The sequence below is a fragment of the Eleutherodactylus coqui genome, chromosome 1 (genome assembly GCF_035609145.1).
Source record: "Eleutherodactylus coqui strain aEleCoq1 chromosome 1, aEleCoq1.hap1, whole genome shotgun sequence".
In the NCBI taxonomy this organism is placed as follows: Eukaryota; Metazoa; Chordata; class Amphibia; order Anura; family Eleutherodactylidae; genus Eleutherodactylus; species Eleutherodactylus coqui.
The window spans coordinates 403,603,531-403,622,052 of NC_089837.1; positions in this window are offsets into that span (position 1 = coordinate 403,603,531).

Consider the following 18,522-nt stretch of genomic DNA (forward strand, 5'->3'; position numbering starts at 1 on the left):
ATATGCTGTTATCATACACTAGTGTGAGACAGCCCTTAAATGCATTCCAACAGCCAAATCTTCTTCAATGATTATCACACATGGTAATATAACGTTTGTCGCAGACTTTCAGCCAACAGTAAAGTATGATACCTTTGTAACACTTTATACACAGGGTAGTTAAACATTATCTTTACACTTTGTGTTTTCTAATCCAAATGTACCTAGAATATGCAGGTTTACTATTATTATACTAGAACCCTGTTCAAAGGGCCACTTCATTGTATAATATACTAGCTTACCCGTCGCGCGTTGCTGCGAAGACAGACAGACAGACAAACATACATTCGTTTTATATATCTAGATAACAACCAATCACAGCGCAGCTTTTTTATGTTACCTCAGTGGTATAATATATAACAACCAATCGCAGCGTAGCTTACATGTTACCTCAGCTTTATAATATATAACACCCAATCACAGCGCAGCTTTCACGTTACCTCAGCAGTATAAAATATAACAACCAATCACAGTGCAGCTTTCATGTTACCTCAGCAGTAGGAGAAATAACAACCAATCACAGCGCAACTTTTATTCTGCCTCAGCAATATAAAAAATAGCAACCAATCACAGCGCAGCATTTATTTTACCTCAGCGGTATAATATATAGCAACCAATCACAGCACAGCTTTCATGTTGCCTCAACAGTATAAGAAATAGCAACCAATCACAGCACAGCTTTCATTTTACCTCAGCATTCTCAATATCCAGCACTTGTCTTGCGAAACATTCAGCGGATGCATCATTTTGTAGTTGAACACGCATCCCGTTGCTCGTAATGCCTTTTGTTTTTGTGCTTGAGATGGAAATCAAATGATCTTTGTCTGGGGGGGCATAACTGTCGACGATGGATAGTTGTACTATGCCAGTAATCTTCCCAGGAGTGTACTCAACAACTTCCCAAAGTTTCATGGCGATTAGATGAATTGTGTAGTAATGCATAAAGGACAGACAAACAGACATACATACATTCATTTTTATATATATAGATGACATCAGGAAGTGAGAGAATTAGATTCCGTACGTAAAATTTGGACGCTAATTCTTTGGCGCTTAGAATTGAATAATCGAGTTGGGACCTAATAACTTTTCTTATTTATGACATAATCAATGCTCGTGCCAAATTTCATGTTTCTACAACATCGCGAAGTGAGAAAATTAGTGGCAATGATGGAAATCGAACGATCTACGTGGGGGGGGGGGGGGGCGTAACTGTCGACGGCGCTCGCGCGCGCCATTTATCATAGCATAAATGTACTATGCCTATAATTTTCCCAGGAGTGTACTCAACAACTTCCCAAAGTTTCATGGCGATCGGATGAATGGTGTAGTAGCGCATAAAGGACAAACAGACAGACAGACAGACACGTAGACAGACAGACACGCATACATTCAATTTTATATATATAGACTAGCTTACCCGTCGCGCGTTGCTGCGAAGACAGACAGACATACATTCATTCGTTTTTATATATCTAGATAACAACCAATCACAGTGCAGCTTTCATGCTACCTCAGTGGTATAATATATAACAACCAATCACAGCGCAGCTTTCATGTTACCTCAGCAGTATAAAATATAACAACCAATCACAGCGCAGCTTTCATGTTACCTCAGCAGTAAGAGAAATAACAACCAATCACAGCGCAACTTTTATTCTGCCTCAGCAATATAAAAAATAGCACCCAATCACAGCGCAGCTTTCATGTTACCTCAGTGGTATAATATATAACAACGAATCGCAGCACAGCTTTCATGCAACCTCAGTAGTATAAGAAGTAGCCACCAATCACAGCACAGCTTTCATGTTACCTTAGTGGTATAATATATAACAACCAATCACAGCGCAGCTTTCATGCTACCTCAGTGGTATAATATATAACAACTAATCGCAGCGCAGCTTTCATGCAACCTCAGTAGTATAAGAAGTAGCCACCAATCACAGCACAGCTTTCATGTTACCTCAGCAGTATAAGAAATAGCAACCAATCACAGCACAGCTTTCATTTTACCTCAGCATTCTCAATATCCAGCAATTGTCTTGCGAAACGTTCGGCGGATGCATCATTTTCTGGTTGAACACGCATCCCGTTGGTCGTAATGCCTTTTGGTTTCGTGCTTGAGATGGAAATCAAACAATCTTTGTCTGGGGGGCATAACTGTCGACGATGCTCGCACGCGCGCCACCTATCATAGGATAGTTGTACTATGCCAGTAACCTTCCCAGGAGTGTACTCAGCAACTTCCCAAAGTCTCATGGCAATTGGATGAATGGTGTAGTAATGCATAAAGGACAGACAGACAGACATACATTCATTTATATATATCAGGAAGTGAGAGAATTAGATTCCGTACGTAAAATTTGGACGCTAATTGTTTTGCGCTTAGAATTGAATAATCCAGTTGGGACCCATTAGCTTTTCCTATTTATGGCATAATCAATGCCCGTGCCAAATTTCAAGTTTCTATGTGAGAAAATTACATTCCGTACGTAAAATTTGAACGTTAATTCTTTTGCGCATAGAATTGAATAATCGAGTTGGGACCCATTAGCTTTCCCTATTTATGACATAATCAATGCTCGTGCCAAATTTTAAGTTTCTATGACATTGGGAAGCAAGAAAATTAGATTCCGTACGTAAAATTTGGACGCTAATTATTTGGCGCTTACAATTGAATAATCGAGTTGGGACCCATTAGCTTTTCCTATTTATGACACAATCAATACTCCTGCCAAATTTCATGTTTCTACGACATCGGGAAGTGAGAGAATTAGTGGCAATGATGGAAATCGAACGATCTATGTGGGGGGGTCGTAACTGTCGACGACGCTCGCATGCACGCCATTTATCGTAGCATAAATGTACTATGCCTATAATCTTCCCAGGAGTGTACTCAACAACTTCCCAAAGTTTCATGGCGATCGGATGAATGGTGTAGTAGCGCATAAAGGACAAACAGACACGCAGACAGACAGACACGCAGACACGCATACATTCAATTTTATATATATAGATTAACAAAGGAATTACATATATATATTTTTTTGATTTTTTTAATTTCCTTTGTTAACACCTAAATCACAACCAGATTGGCATGAAATTCACTGCAGATGCACTTGAAAAGTTATTTTCTTGACTTGACAGTTATGATTGATGACAGAGGCCATATTCAGACATTTTATAGACGAGATGCTTCAATGAATAGTCTGCTATCATGGGACAGTTGGCATCTCAGAGCCTTCAAGATGAGCATCTCTGTAGGCCAATAGTTACATGCAAGTAGGAACTGTTCTAGTGAGGAGTCATTCAAGCAAGAATGCCACAATCTCTATAATAGGTTAAAGACTAAACCTCTAGTCAAGGCATTTAGCTATCTCAGGGTTCCTTCACACAAGAGTATGTGTTTTTACGTTCTCTCATCCGCGCCGTAAATTTGCATGAATGGACGATCAAGTGATCGATTTTCTGTGATCAAGTCCCGAGCTTAAAGGAGATGTCTCGAGGAAGCAGTGATTTTTTTTTTTTCCCAGTCCCCCCTATTAAGTATACATTACTAAGCCCCCCTGTAAATGACATTTCTAGCTGGTTTGTACTTACCGTTCCAGCGTTTCAGCAACTTATAAAAGTTTCCCCAAGATGGCCGCCGGCTCTTTTCCCGTCGCTCGCTGCAGCCCGATGTGCGCGCTCCCGAGACGCTGCCAGCTGTGTCTCCATGGCAACACGACGCCCCGCAGCCGCCGACCGGACCCACCGCAGCCGCCGACCAGTCACCCACCGCCAGGCAGCAGGTAACCGGCGCTAGCCCCCGGCTCCCCAGCGCTACGCTCCCGGCTCGCCAGCGCTACGCTCCCGGCTCCCCAGCGCTAGACCCTCAGCCCAGGTGAAGGCCCCGGAGCCCAGCGCTAGGCCCCGGAGCCCAGCGCTAGGCCCCGGAGCCCAGCGCTAGGTTCCGGAGCCCAGGTGAAGGCCCCGGAGCCCAGCGCTGGGCTCCACCTGTCAGTGAACATCACCCCCGACCCATCACTTACCTGGGCGGCTTCTCGGGACAGCTGGACACCTGGGCGGCTTCTCAGGACGGCAGCTCCAGTTTCTGCACCTTCCTCTAACAGAGGAAGGTACAGAATGGCCGCTCCAGCGCGCTCCCGAGCAGTGACAGCTCGTCTACGCATGCGCAGAAGAGCTGTAGCGGGGAGCACACTGAAGCGGCTCGTGCTGGAAGGAGAAGACCGGACTGCGCAAGCGCGTCTAAAAAAGCAAGCTGCCGGCGAATTTAGAAGGAACCATGGAGACGAGGACGCTAGCAACGGAGCAGGTAAGTGAATAACTTCTGTATGGCTCATATTTAATGCACGATGTACATTACAAAGTGCATTAATATGGCCATACGGAAGTGTATAACCCCACTTGGTTTCGCGAGACCACCCCTTTAATTAGCGTTTTCTTGTCCATTCACACAACCGGGTGCAATGTTTTTAGCAAAAAAATATGTCCCACCCTAGAAAGCCCTCACTCGGCATGACTCCTCGGAATGACTTACAAAGCCTATATAGAAGCACCTGTAAGCTTTTCACAGTGTTGGACGCTGCTAAACTGCCTCCCCCTCCCTTTTTTTTCCAGCTCCCATAGGAGTCTATGGGACTCACCGCCATATATTGGTTAAAATCTAGAACCAGAACTATCTTCTTACCCACCGTATAATCGCTGGTGCGTATTTCAGTCGCAAATGTTCCATTTTTTACAGTACAATGTTTTTACCTGCCGTAAATTTGCCCGTGTGAACGAATGTCAGATGGTCGGGTATATCGGCCGGGCGTGAAAATGGGGCTGATATACGCTAGTGTGAATAAAGCCTCAAACCAGGATGCATTCCTATCTTCAAATCTGGAATGGAGAAAAATAAACTTATTAGAAGTATAGGTACATATGATGCTTATGCACCCTGCGGTTTACACAGTTTACATAAATACTGACCCCTTTTAAAAGCACATCCAGATCCAACCATGGTAATTACATCAAGATCATCGATTACCTATTGGAGCGGTCCAAATCGAAAGGACCTGCTTATACATAGTGATTTTGTTAACATAGATGGTGACATGACCAACGAAGGGTGTATCAGTATTATACCTGCTGAGGCTGCAGGTTTTGCCCATCACTCATAAACCCACTAGTGTAACAACTGTGGATGTGGAATCACTGTGTCAACCTACCTGGTAGGTGATTATCCAGTCCAGTATCGTTGACAGCCAACCCCAGCGTGTGAGGTAAGATACCGGATGTGCTAACCCCATATGCCCGTTATGGCGAACCTATGACACGCGTAGCCATAGTCGCTGACACACGGCTGCTGTCGGCCGTTCACCCCGTTAGTGGTGAATACTGGCAGGGGCCGCGGCTCCCCTGCCGTTATTCACTAAGCAGCTCTACTAGCAGCGCTGATCCCGTCGCACACTGTGATGTCAGTGTGCAGCCGTGATCCTCCTACCCCCTCTCCTGACGTCTTCTACTATTTGGTTCCATGAGAGCATCCGCGGGAGGAGGCGTCCGACAGCACACTGACGTCACAGTGTGTGACGGAGATCATCGCTGCTAGCGGCGCGCCGGGCAGAGGAGGAGCGGAGCTTCCACGAGGTGGAGGGGGTAAGTATATGTCTCGGGGGGCACTGTCACTGCTGGGGGCCGCTGTGGGGAGCCGCTGTCACTGCTGGGGGCCACTGTCACTGCTGGGGGCCACTGTGGGGGGTGCTGTCACTGCTGGGGGCCCCTGTAGGGGGCCACTGTCACTGCTGGGGGCTGCTGTGGGGGTCCGCTGTCACTGCTGGTGGCCGCTGTGGGGGAGCCACTGTCACTGCTGGGGGCCGCTGTGGGGAGCCGCTGTCACTGCTGGGGGCCACTGTGGGGGGTGCTGTCACTGCTGGGGGCCGCTGTCACTGCTGGAGGCTGCTGTGAGGGGCCACTGTCACTGCTGGGGGCCACTATCAATCCTGGGGGGTTGCTGTGGTGGGTACTTTCACTGCTGGGGGCCGCTGGGGGGGCACTGTCACTGCTGGGGGCCACTGGGGGGGCACTGTCACTGCTGGGGGCCACTATGGGGGGCCATTATCACTGCTGGGGGCCACTGTGGTGGGCCGCTGTCACTGCTGGGGGACGCTGTAGGGGGCCACTGTCACTGCTGGGGGCCACTGTCACAGTGTGTGCCGGAGATCATCGCTGCCAGTGGCGCGACGGGCAAAGGAGGAGCGGAGCTTCCACGAGGTGGAGGGGGTAACTATATGTCTCAGGGGGCACTGTCACTGCTGAGGGCCGCTTTGGGGAGCCGCTGTCACTGCTGGGGGCCGATGTCAATGCTGGGGGCCACTGTCACTGCTGGGGGCCGCTGTGGGGGGCCACTGTCACTGCTGGGGTCCGCTGTGGGGGGCACTGTCACTACTGGGGGCTGCTGTTGGGGGCCGCTGTCACTGCTGGGGGCCGCTGTGGGGGGCCACTGTCACTGCTGGGGGCTGCTGTGGGGGGCCACTGTCAATGCTAGTGGCCGCTGTGGGGGGCCACTGTCACTCCTGGGGTCCACTGTAGGGGGGCCACTGTCACTGCTGGGGTCCGCTGTGGGGGGCACTGTCACTACTGGAGACTGCTGTGGGGGGCACTGTCACTGCTGGGAGCTCATCATTACTGAGATAAGTGAGGGGGAGGCTGGGAGAGGCGAAGGCCTGTGCTAATTATATATTACAATTATACATTTTTGTTATTTAAACTATAAATATCGTGAATTTATGGTTCTTTTTCTCAAAGTGACACACCACCCGTAATGCTTGTTTTTTTGGCGAATTTTGACACCTCAAGGTCAAAATGTTGTACATCACTGCCATATGCAGATGAAACTAGGGAAAGTATCTTGCCCTGAACTAATAACCAGGGAGGGAAACCCCTGCCTATAGGCAGAGCACTCGTCTCAATAAGGACGACCCCACGGTCTTCTTCTAGGCGCGGACTGACAACTATAAAACACTACTGGGGTGTACAGGAACAAAGGAGGTACAGATAAACAGAGAGGCAGAGTATAACAGACAGCAGGATACACAAACGAAGGACACAGAACATGAGCAGAAAGCAAGGTAGCAAGGAAACTTTCGGAGCAGCGGCTAAACATGGAGTTATGGACATGAATCACACAACAACACTACAGCATTGTCTGAAAGGTTCAGGGCAGCTGTTTATGGAGGTGATTAGAAAAGGTGCATCAGCTGAGCAGGAAGCCCAGAAGCAATTAACCCTAGGATTGCTGGAAGAAAATAAATGTAAGTTCAATGAACAGGGAGAGCAGGATGACACCCTCGCCTGCCAAACACAGAAGCAAAGGATTGTGTCTGAACATTGCACCTAACAACTGGATGGAAAGAACTATGAAATAAGGCAATTCACTATATAATGACCACCAAAAAGTTTAATATTACCAATAATAACACTATATGGAGGGCCAAATAATACCCTAGAATGTGACCACATAATGCCACAATAGTGTTACTGAAAAAAGCATTACACAAAGCCCAGTATTACCCCCGCATACAATGACTAAACAGTAGTATACACTAGATCTACACACGCACTTTACAGACCGTATAGATTATTACAGTTCTGTTATATCCAATGATCACATCTCCTTTGACTTGAGTTGTTAACTTTCTCATTTTCTTCATCCGGTCCAGACCATCATGACGGCTTCTCTCGGTCATAACTTGTCTCTGCAGAGTTTGTCACACAGACATCTTTAACACCTCAATTCTCCAGGGATGCAGCTTCATTTTACAAAGCTTTACATAATCTCCACATACATAGTGCCCCAGGTGTAAGGTGACCTACTCAGAAATAGTAGTCCCCCTTTTTGTGCTCCCAGTAGGCCCCACTTAGTAAGTGCCACTTTTCATGTCCCACACACAATTGAAGTGCCCCCACTCAGTAATAATGCTCTATATAAGTCCTCACTCAGTAGTTATTCACCTCACAGGCCCCCATTCAGTAAAAATATCACTCAGTGATAATGCCCCATATAGGCCTCAGTTCCCCTAACTTAGTAGTAGTGCCCTTTGTGTACACTCCAAAAAAAAAGTTATACTCACCTGCTGTGCTGCTACTGACCTCTGCAGTCTACACTGGCCACATTGCTCACTCATTTACATCTAGCTAGAGTGATCATGCGTTAATGTCACGGATTATCAATATAGGTACCTTGGGAGGACATTGATCCTCGTGAAGTTTCAGGCGTGGGGTGGCCGCCCTTATTATATTCTGCCATTGGTTGTATCACTTGAAACCGAGTACACGAAAAGGGGACTTAAATAACAAGCTACTCCAGGGGGAAACAAAATTGATCTTTTGTTTAAATACTCTTAGTCCTAAGGGCGCCTACCCACTAGCAATATGTTTTCTTGTGATGCGAGAGCGAGTCCAAATGCATGATTATGAAAGCAATGATTTGCAATGGTTCATACTCATTTGCGATTTTTCACTCAAGCCTTGCAGCGCAAAGAAAAATTTGCAATATCGCTCATTGCTATCAATGTGTCAGGGTAATAAAATTCTAAGTACAGCACCAATCAGGCCCACCCCACTTGCCCGCTGCCGGCGGTAAGAAGAAAACACCACACACACAGAGGTCTGGTATAATTCCTCACACGGGACATGGCTGCGCTTTGCCGACGTTTATTACAGATTACATGAGATCTTATACCCTTTGTCCCATCACCAACAAGGGGTGATGGGCTTATAACCATATATGGGCAGTCCGGATTTCCGGCCTGAGACAGTGAAAACAGCCGATATCTTGCTTATGGCGCCTCTGGCTTATGTACAGAAAATCACGTATTCAATTAACTCCAGTGCAAAGAATCACCCACTCAATTCTAAGAAAACGGCCAAGCATGCATTCTCCATATATGGGAAGTCCGGATTTCCGGCCTAAGACAGTGAAAATTATGTACATAGTGGAACATCTTGATATCTTGCTTCTGGGAAAACGGCCAAGTACACGCGTCCTTCATGTCTGGTTCGGTATCATCTCTGAATTTCTAGAACATCTCTCTCAGCCTTGCAAAGCCTTGGAATATCTGATGTAAGGCGACATATAAGTTTTTTCTCATTTAGAATTGAATAAAACTTGCATATAGGTATAAAAGTATAACGAACATATGGCAATATATATATATATCCTCACAAACCCCCCTAAAAAACTTAATATGGAGATCAAGCATCAGACTTTGCACTCTTCCTCGGTCGTCTCTCCCTTGCGTCAGGGTTTCTCCACTGCCCGTAAGTCCCTACTCCTAAAGGGGAGGGATCCCTACCTCACCTCAGAAGGAGGCCATGGATTCCCTGGGCTTATTTCCGGGCATCCATACCCTCTATCTGTACGAGTTAACACCCCACAGGGTGTGCCCTCGCCGGAACCTAAGGTCTTCTGCACTTTCCCTAGGCAAATGGGAAGTCCACTGACAGTCCATCTTATGAGACCGGGGCAGACACAGTACTAGTACATTTCTCCATTCTTCTGGTAACGTATCTGGTTGGCATTATCGGAACTGGCTCTTCATCTTTTTCAAACAAGGGAAATTTTGGTCACATTAAAGGGATAATACACAAACAGGAAATTACATACCCCACCTCTTTCTGCTAAAATCATATCCAGGGCCACTCTATTTTAGAACGCCATGGATGCAGTGGGCCCTAACTGGTCAGCTAACCCTTGCAAAGCATCCCTGTTGTAGTTTACAAACCTCTGCTGATTGTAATAGATATAATTCATCCAATCTACATTATTATTAACAGTGATAAAAGCAAATAAGGACTCAAAACCTGCTTAGACATGATCTCTAGAATTAAATTCATCTGGCACCCCCCTTGGCACTCCTATTACATCTATGTATACATGTGGATCAAAGTTACCACCTGGAGCGTCAACTTCTCTCTTAGCACGATACGGTGTTGGATTCTCACCCTCAGTGTAGTCTTCATATTGCACATTTGATTGTATTAATTTGTTCTGAAACAGGGGCTAGTGTACAGTAGTCAAAGGTGTGTGTTAGAGGAATTGTACCAAATTATAGCATTTAACCCCTTAATGACATGGCCTATTTTGAGCTTAAGGACCAAGCCTTATTTTTCAAATCTGACATCTGTCACTTTCTGTGCTAATAACTTTTGAATGCTTTTACTTATCAAGGTGATTCTGAGATTGTTTTTTCGTGACATATTGTACTTTATGTTAGTGTAAAAATTTCATCAATAAATTTTGTCCTTATTAGGAAAAAAAATCCAAATTTACTGAAAATTTGGAAAAATTCACAATTGTCAAACTTTGAATTGTTTTCTTTGTAAGATAGAAAGTCAAACACCACAACATAGTTATTAATTAACATTTCCCATAGGCCTACTTTACACAGCAATCATTTTTTAAGTGTTATTTTACTTTTTGCAGACTCCACAAAGTATATAAATTTAGCAGTAATTTTTCACATTTACTAGCAAATTTCAAAATCTAAATTTTTTAAGGACCAATGCAGTTCAGACATAGTTTTGCCGAGCCTGTATATCAGAATCCCCCATGAATTGCCCCATTTTAAAATCAGCACCCTTCAAAGTATTCAAAATGGCATTTAGAAAGTTTATTAACCCTTTAGATGTTTTACAGGAATTAAAGGAAAGTGCATCAAAAATTAGAACAGTTCCTTTTTTCTACTGATTTTCAATATAAAACCTTTTTTTTTATATAAAACAGTAGGAGTTAGCAAAGAAACAAAACTTGGAATGTATTACCCAGATTCCGCAGTTTTTAGAAATGCCCCATATGTGGACGTAGCCTGTTGTATGGGCACATGGTAGGTCTCAGAAGGAAAGGAGCGCTTCTTGTCTTTTTGAATGCAGATTTGGCAGGAATAATTTTCAGACCCCATGTAGTGTTTGCAGTGCCCCTGAGGTAGCAGTACATTTGAAACCCCCAATAACTGACCCCATTTTGGAAACTACACCCCTCAGGGAATTTATTAAGGGGTGTAGTGAGCGGTTTGAACCCACAGATGTTTGAGGAATTTTTTTTAACAGTTTGAGTTCAATACGAAAAAATCAAATTTTTCACATAATGTTTAGCTTTAGGGCCAGATTTTCATTTTTCACCAGTGGCAGAAGGAAAAACGTACCCCATGATGCGTTACCCAGTTGCTCTCGAACACGGAAATGCCCGATATGTGGACGTAGCCTGTTGTATGGGCACATGGCAGGACTCAGAAGGATAGGAGCGCTTCTTGGCTTTTTGAATGCAGGTTTTGCTAGAATAATTTTCAGACCCCATGTAGTGTTTACAGTGCCCCTGAGGTACCAGTGCATTTGAAACCCCCAACATTTGACCCCATTTTGGAAACTACACCCCTCAGGGAATTTTTTAAGGGGTGTAGTGAGTGGTTTGAACCCACAGGTATTTGAGGAATTTTTTTAACAGTTTGAGTTCAATACAAAAAAATCACATTTTTCACATAATGTTCAGCTTTAGGCCCAGATTTATATTTCTTACCAGTGGCAGAAGGAAAAAACGTACCCCATGATGCGTTACCCAGTTGCTCTCGAACACGGAAATGCCCCATATATGGACGTAGCCTGTTGTATGGGCACATGGCAGGACTCAGAAGGATAGGAGCGCTTCTTGGCTTTTTGAATGCAGATTTTGCTGGAATAATTTTCAGACCCCATGTAGTGTTTACAGTGCCCCTGAGGTACCAGTGCATTTGAAACCCCCAACAACTGACCCCATTTTGGAAACTACACCCCTCAGGGAATTTTTTAAGGGGTGTAGTGAGCGGTTTGAACCCACAGGTATTTGCGGAATTTTTTTTAACAATTTGAGTTGAGAACGAAAAATTCACATTTTTCCAATAATGTTCAGCTTTAGGCCCAGATTTTCATTTTTCACCAGGGGCAGAAGGAGAAAACATAGTCCATAATGCATTACCCAATTACTCTCGAGCACGGAAATGCCCCATATGTGGATGTAAACTGTTGTTTGGGCACATGGCAGGGCTCAGAAAGAAAGGAGCGCTTTTTTTGAATGCAGATTTTGCTGGAATAATTTTCAGACACCGTGTAGTGTTTGCAGTGCCCCTGAGGTACCAGTGCATTTGAGACCCCCAACAACTGACCCCATTTTGGAAACTACACCCCTCAGGGAATTTTTTAAGGGGTGTAGTGAGCGGTTTGAACCCACAGGTATTTGAGGAATTTTTTTTAACAATTGGAGTTGAGAACGAAAAATTCACATTTTTCCAATAATGCTCAGTTTAGGCCCAGATTTTTATTTTTTACCAGGGGCAGAAGGAGAAAACGTAACCTATGATGTTACCCAACAGGGAAATGCCCCATATGTGAATCTAAACTGTTTTTAGGGCGCAGGGCTCAGAAGGGAAGGACTTAGCATGTGGCTTTATGTACAAGCTGTGCGAAGTACATCAGGGTAAAACGTCAGGGCAATAAAAAAATTAAAATTTCAGGGACGTGTGGTAGATCTTAAAACACTCATTTATACAGAGGCCGGGTTGTGTGGGGCACGTTTCACACTGGTATATGGTGTCTTTTCTTATCCCCTGTTTGTAGCACACTCTGCACCTCTTTTGGGTCCTTCCCTTCGTCGCAGTGGAGGGAATTTCACTGAGAAAATGCTGCCCTGGTACAATTCTTGTAGCCTCGCTTCCAGAAGTACTGGGCCTCTCCCCCACCTCCTGGTCCCCAAATATTAGGTCCTTGATAACTTCCTCTTGAAATTCAAGGAATGTCCCCCTGTGGCCTGCACCTCGGAACAGCACGTAGGCATTATACAGTGCCATCTGTACGAGGTGCACGGCCAGTTTTTTGTACCACACCCGTGTTTTCCGCATGGCTCTATAGGGCTCCAGTACCTGGTCTGATAGATCGACCCCTCCCATGTACTTATTATAGTCGAGGACGCAGTCTGGTTTGGGGGTCTCTGCACTGGTACCTCGTACTGGGCAGGGGGTACTGCTGTGGCCGTGTATTGTCGTCAACATAAGGACATCCCTCTTGTCCTTATATTTAACGCACAATACATTGTCGCTGCATTGGGCCCGGCTCTCACCCCTTCTGAGCAGTTGCCCAAGCAGCGTCTTAGGGAGGCTTTTTTGATTTTTCCGAACAGTGCCACATGCCACTGTTCCTCTGGAAGCGAGGCACTGAAACAGGGGGACACTGGTATAAAAGTTATCCAGGTACAGATGGTAACCCTGGTCTAATAGTGGGTGCACCAGTTCCCACACTATTTTCCCTGTTACTCCCAGCACGGGGGGGCATTCTGGGGGCTCAATTTTAGTGTCCTTCCCCTCGTAAATACGGAACTTGTGGGTGTACCCTGATGTACTTTCGCACAGCTTGTACAACTTCACACCATACCGTGCCCGCTTACTGGGCAGGTACTGGCGGAATTTTAGCCTCCCCTTGAAGTGTACCAGGGACTCGTCTACTGCAATGTTTATCTGTGGGGCATACGCCTGGGCAAACTTGGCGTTAAAATAATCTATTACGGGCCTGATCTTATACAACCGATCGTAATTGGGGTGATCGCTGGGGGGGGCACAGCTGGTTGTCATTGTAGTGCAGAAATTTTAAAATACACTCAAAGCGCGTCCTCGACATCGCCATGCGGAACATTGGGGTGTGGTACAAAATATCGGTAGACCAGTACGCCCTGATTGTTGGCTTCTTTATTAGCCCCATGGTTAGTATAAGCCCCCCAAATTTTTTTATCTCTGGTGCATCCACAGGGGTCCACTTATCGGGTCTGGCGTAGCTGGAGGTGGGATTTTCTTCTATAAAATTCTGGGCGTACAAATTAGTCTGGGTAACAATATGGGCAATGAACTCTTCAGAAAAAAAAAAACTTGAAGAAGTCCTTCCCTCTGAGCCCTTCCGTGTCAAATTGAATCCCTGGGTTCCCAATAAAATCAGGGATCTGGGGTCTGTAATCTTCCGGGGTACTCCAGTGAGCATCTGATGCATTGGGGTCAGTGGCGGTCCTTGGACGCCTTCTCGGGGGTGCAGGGAGCTCAGACTTGCTGGATGAGGATGAGGAGTCGGAGAATGCCAAAAAAGTGGGGTCGTCATCACCACTACCTGAGTCCGAGTCTGATGCAATGATTGCATACAGTTCCTCTGAAGTGTACCTCCTGCGGGCCATATTTATATAAAATGGGGCACACGGGGAAAAAGTTTTATTAGATGGGACACTGCGGGATGGGGTGACCACGGGACGGGGGTCGGAAAGAATGCGGAAACTTATGTGGTGTATTCACGTGTTTTTTTTTTTTCTTTTTTTTTTTTTTTACACAGACGAATACACTGACACAACACGGACTAACGACACGCTACACTAACTAATGACGGGTGACAGGACAGGTAACGAAATGGGAACAACAGGAACTTTTTTTGGTTTTTTGTTGTTTTTTTTACACAGACGAATACACTGACAGTACACGGACTAACGACACGCTACACACTAGACGGACTAACTAAACGCTACACTAACTAATAACGGGTGACGGGACAGGTAACGAAATGGGAACAACAGGAACTTTTTTTTTTTTACACAGACGAATACACTGACAGTACACGGACTAACGACACGCTACACACTAGACGGACTAACTAAACGCTACACTAACTAATAACGGGTGACGGGACAGGTAACGAAATGGGAACAACAGGAACTTTTTTTTTTTTTTTTTTTACACCAAGGGATACACTGACTACACGCTGCGCTACACTACACTGCTGATCGCACGCTACAGCTCACTCACTACACTTCTGATCACACACTACAGATCCCTCACTCACTACACTACACTGCACTTCTGATCACTCACTACACTCTGCTACACTACACTGCCTGATCAATCACTCACTACACTCACTACACTACACTGCCTGATCAATCACTCACTACACTCACTACACTACACCACACTGATCACTAACACTCACTGAAAAGCCTGGAATATACCCAAAGCAGACATGATGTGTTGCATTATTTCACCTGTGACATTTGTACCTTTGTTTGACTCAATCACTTCCGGTGCCCCATATCTGCGGATTACCTCATTCATGAGCTTCTGTGCGGTTACCTGCTTATTTACTTTGGTAACAGGGTAGGTCTCCGACCTGAAAAACATCAACAACAACAAGCACATATTCAAGCTTTCCAACAAGTGGGAGCTGAGTGTAGCCAATTTGCAATCCCTGAAATGGGTAGAGTGGTCCCGGCAAGTGTGGTGTGGCAAATTTTACTTCTGCCCTGTTGCTTACGGCAAAGATCATGCAAAATTGGACAAATGATGCAGCAGCTACAGAAAACCAAGGAGCCACCCGTCCTCGTTCAAGCGTCGACATCATTGCTGCTTTGAGAGGTGCGTCTTTCCATGCGTCAGCTGGGCCATCATGGGGCACAGGGACTGTGGTAGGCAAGTGCTGTTGACTGTTCACCATACGCCGTCCCTTTTTAGTCCATTTTTCCTTTTTCTTCCTTGCTGGCTTGTAACTGTAAAGTCATTAGCATATCAAAGTCCAAGTTCAAATCAAAGTCCAAGTTCAAATCAAAGTCCAAGTTCGAATCAAAGTCCAAGTGTAGTCAAAGTCCAAAGTTATTATCAAATTCTTCTTTTCTTCTTTCTTTCACAGCTTGAGGGCCACTGCCTTTGCTGTGTGGCCTGTGATGGCGTTGCCTCTTGCTTCTCTGGTGTAGGAATTGGTGTGAGCTTTCCACCTTGTCAGGTAGAAGTAGGGCCTCCATGAGACTCTGCACCATTGCATCATTCTTAATTGGCTGTCCTGCTGAGGTAAAAAACTGTCTGGCCTTCCATTTTGGGCCGTAATCATGAGCTATGCCAAATGCATACCGGGAGTCAGTGTAAATGGTTGCCGTCTTACCTGTGGCCACTCCACACGCCTCAGCGAGGGCTTTTAGTTCCGCTTCTTGTACTGCGACATGCGGAGACATTCTGCTTTTAGGACATCTTGTTGTGTAACCACTGTATATCCAGTGTGGAGTCGTCAATCACCCTGGGTACCATCTATAAAAAACAACTCAAAATATGCATTATTAACAAGGGCTTTCAGTAACTTTTCTTTTTTTTAAACTTAAAATTTTCTTGTTGCATCACTGCTAGACAATCAGGCTGGTATTATATTTCAAAAAGATCAGAACCTTGTTGCAAAAAATTTAAAAATTTAAAAATGGCTTGCAAAAATTTTTTAAAAATGGCTGAATTTAAAAATGGCTGACTTGCAAAAAATTTAAAAATGGCTGATTTGCAATACCTAGATCACCTATGCCTTCTCCTCCCCCCCTTTAAACCAGGGTACGCAATTGGAACAAGAGTACCCGGTTTAAGGTAGTACAACATTGTAAAAAGATTTGATGGATGCAGATAAGGCCTGTAAAATGTTAGCACCAATAACAGACATGAGTTCCATCGGGGAAGAATAATCTACAAAACATCTACTCATATTTGAAATGTGAGATCCCTTTAAGTGAATTCATTATTAGTCTGTTCCTGCCTGCAATATCTTATCAAATCTGAGACAGGAGAAAAAACAAAACAAAAAACTTTTACTAGCTGCTCAAGCTCCTCACCCTTCCCTTGTGGACAAGAGGGATGAAACATTACGTACTATTACATCATCTAGCTCCACCCCTTCGATATTGGCACATTGCGTCTTTCTTCCCAGCTCCATTTCAGCGTAACAGTCCACACGTCCACATCTCAACCAAGCAAAGTCCCATGCATGGGGAGGACTTTTATCCCCAGTCATTATCCACATCACACATTCCACCACAGCTTGAACACGGGTCACTAACTCTCATCCATCCATGCTCTCAAGTCTGCTCCGTCACCCCCTTTGAAGGTGTACCAGTACATCCAGATGCACAGACAAAAAAGTTTGACAAACATACATACATCAGTTGAAAAACATTGAGGTGAGTGCTATAATTTTATAAAGTACATGATTCTATTGAGATGAGATTGTGAATGAGCGCTATCTTTGACAAATTATGTGAAAAAATTTGCTGAGTGACTGAGATATTCTATATTTCTTATTTACTGAAGCTATTATATGCTGTATTAAACGCTAAAGTATTTTAGAATCTGTGACCCTGAATTTGGAGTGAATTCTGAAAGCCCCCACCTTTTTAAAACAAACTGTTATCTCTCTACGAATATGAAACACAGACTGAATTGTTTTAGCTAAAACTATTGCCTGCATTTTGAACTCATAATTACAGCGCAACATGTTCTTCATTTTCAACCCCTGTATAACTAAGAATATACCTTAGAATGCTAGGTTTCCTGCCTACTAAGACGGTATCATTAATTAAATTCATTTCAAGCCTTCATTCCTTTACAGCAAGCAGAGATATTATCCAGGGTTATTATTGCATTCTTTCTCTCGCTTCGTTATCTCTTGACCTTGAAGACTAAACACAAGCTCGCAGCTACATGTCAACAAAACTCTTCTCCCCTAAACGCAAGTTCAATTAACTATTTGCACATACAGTATATACATATATATACACACACATATATATCTATATCTATTATCTATCTTGTATTATACACATTTTCATCTCTCTTTGCCAACAAATCACATGCATTGTAACTTTCTTATCGACTTTGCCTGCTCCTCATACTTCTCTCCCCTACCCAACTGCCAATATAACCTTCAATAGACACTCTCCTGACGCCCTCTTGATCACTTACTGTACTTTTCAACATTTCACTTACGGATACTTTCTTAAACAAATAATGTGTACATACTTTCTCTGACTGTCTCTCTCTCCTCCTCCTCCAGCATTTTCTAGCAAACATTGGTCTTTCAAGGCGCCTCTGGGTCCTAAAGACCTCCTCCCAGACACCATTTTGTAATCTGCCATGCGGGTCGGTGTCACACATTTTCATAAGTTTTCTTACATTCTACAGATTCATCCACACGGCGGCAGCCCTTGAGGGGCTCTGTCTTCTTTAATAAGGTCTTACGCATATTACAACAACAACAATAATAATAATAATAACACGCTCCATAGAATGTATCCTTCTTAATTCAAAATTGTCAGGCCCTTATATACTGGCAAGACAACCGAAGGTCTCTTCTCCTATGGAACCAACTTCACAGAATGCATCCCTCTGAAATCAAATCGTTAGCCCCATATATAAGGCAAACCGACCGAGGGTCCCTTCTCCTATGAAGCCTATCTCACAAAATGCATCCCTCTCTGCTAAACCATTAACAACTAACTAAACTAAACTGAGGGTCCCTTCTCTTGTGAGACTAAATGAAAAGTAAGAGAGAAAAAAAAACTTCTGCAGATACAACAATCTCCACTATTATTAAAACGTTAAAACTTCAAAGTACAAATAGACTACAGACTAGTTTCCGGGT